A 2,586-nucleotide genomic window follows, 5' to 3' on the forward strand; every position below is an offset into this window, starting at 1 on the left:
CATTACAAAGGTGTAAGGTGCAAGGTACCTAAATATTTTAATACAATTTCTTTAATGAATGTAGCAGTCCGCATGTGTTACGGTTGAACTAGGTATGTTTCATTGTCGGTGTCAATCGTTTGCTACCGCGAACCACGTTCGATGTGTTGTCTCTCTATCGCACTTGTAAATTCGTACGTAAGTGTGACATGGAGGCAACACGCGTCGACCGTGGTTCGTAGTAGGCCCTCAGATTAGTTACGATCTTTCTTCTGAAAACTTTACTTAGGTATTATATATTTTTTAAAGCCTGCAGGGATACTTTTCCTTTTTTTCTTTTTTATTGCTGCTTGCTAAATATAAAAGTTCAATATTAAGAATATGTGTCGTTGTTGACTCTCCGACAAAAGAATTGAGATCTATATGGGTGCCATGTTCTGTGCTGTGTGGAAAATCCTGAAATTATAAAGGATTTGACTTGGCTAATTTTTACGTATAGGCTATTTGGTTTGCTGGTAAAAACTAGCCAAGTCAGACGGCACTGTTGCCATGCCGCGACGGCGAAGGGCGCCGAGATTTTGCCAGCGCTTATATGACGTTCTCCACGGCACCCGGTTTCTTGGAGGGTTATCGTTAAAAAGTCAATTGAAACTGACTTTTAATTTAAGCCGTTGGGAGGTTATTGTTTGCGGAGCGAACAGTGGCGGATTTGCAGTCTTTGCCGGCCTAGGCCCCAGGCCCTGTAGCCTTCTCAGCACCCATCATATTGACTACATTTTTAGTTATTTCTTGTTATCATCAGCATTTTTTTTACGTCACAATTTGCCGCCCCTAAAATTTGGCCGCCCTAGGCCCGGACCTACTGAGCCTTAGGGCAAATCCGCCTCTGGGAGCGAATGTAAACAGATGTTGCTCGCGCTACGTACCTTTCACGGTTTGTAACATTAATCCCGTTGAAGTTCAAATCTCTCCTGTATATAATATAATGAATGAATGAATTCCAATGCCATTACTTCGTCAGACCCGCAGGGCCGCCGTCGCGTCACGCATCGTAAGCCTTTAGTTTAGTCTCAAATAGTATCAGCCCTGTTGCCATTTAGGCCCTTCTAATATACAGGAGTAAGAAGTGTCGTAAATAGCTATTAGGGTTCATGTATGTATTAAATTAGTCTTCACGTTTAGGTTGCTATTTTTACTTTTGTATATCATGTTTTACTTTGTAAAAACACCACAGGGTTTTGAGATAAGGCTAAGACTACATAAGGGTAGGCTAAGGCTAATCTACTGACAGTCGCTCTGAAGTTTTCACCGCTGCTACTACTCTTTTCCTACTCTTTGCCGTTTTCATTCATTCGTGTCGTAATTACGTACGGGTGTTTTCGAGTGCTCTTACGATGCCGCGTTTAAGTGAGATTCCTGCGAGACACATATCCGACATCCATTTTTATTATGGAATGGCTCATGGAATTGCTAGAAGAGCACGCGTGCGTGCACGCGTTACATTGGTGCATTTCCAAACCGGATACCGGTGCCGTCTGAACGCAACTTCCAAGAAATCCACAGAAAATTGGCCCGCATTGGTCTCAGAGATCGCTGCGAGCCGCAACAAATCATCGATGTCGCTGTCGAAGAAGCAGTACTAAATGCTTTATTCGCAAATCCGAGCATTAGTACTAGGCGTCTGGCCCTGCAATTCGGATTATCACAGAAATCGGTGTGGCGGATTTTAAGAAAAGAAGGTTTGCATCCTTACCATTACCGAAGAGTGCAACATCTTCATGACGACGTAGACTGGCTGGCTGTGGCTGGATCCTGGCTAAAATAAGAGAAAATCCAGAATTCATGAGAACAATACTGTGGATGGATGAAGCTACATTTACGAGAGACGGCATTACAAATTATCGTAATTTGCACCGATGGTGTCCCAAGGGCGAGAATCCAAAATTAAAACGACCCTCTGGTTTTCAAGTGAGGTTCTCAGTTAATGTTTGGGCGGCTCTCATTGACGACATTTTGGTTGGGCCAATTAATACTGCCGAGAATCTTGAACGGAGCAAGATTTTTGGAACTCTTAAGGGATGATTTGCCGGACCTGCTGGAAGACGTGCCACTCGCATTACGCCGAAGGATGTTTCTGCAGATGGATGGTTGCCCTGCCCATTACGCGCTAGATGTGAGGGCATTCTTGAACAATACCTATCCTCATCAATGGATTGGTCGGCAAGGGCCTGTAGGTTGGCCGCCACGGTCGCCCGATATGACGCCCCTTGATTACTTTTTGTGGGGCACAATGAAACAGCGCGTCTACAGCACCCCTATTCAAAATGAGGTGGATTTACAAGAACGCATTATGAACTGTGCGAACGACATTAAAAATGATCCCGCAATGATACGGAGAGCTACACATCAGATTTCAAAACGGGCGTCTTTGTGTCTTCAACAACGTGGTGGCCATTTTGAAAACTTGATGTAATTTATTAAAATTTGCAATTAAAATTTGATTTATGTTACAATGTCTTGTGTTTTAATAAACCAAAAAAAACTTGACACTTTCAAACCCTCGGTAGCATTTACAGTAACTGTCAGATTACGGTCTCTACCTGCGCC

This window comes from Cydia splendana, unplaced genomic scaffold, assembly GCF_910591565.1.
Source record: "Cydia splendana unplaced genomic scaffold, ilCydSple1.2 scaffold_110_ctg1, whole genome shotgun sequence".
NCBI lineage: Eukaryota > Metazoa > Arthropoda > Insecta > Lepidoptera > Tortricidae > Cydia > Cydia splendana.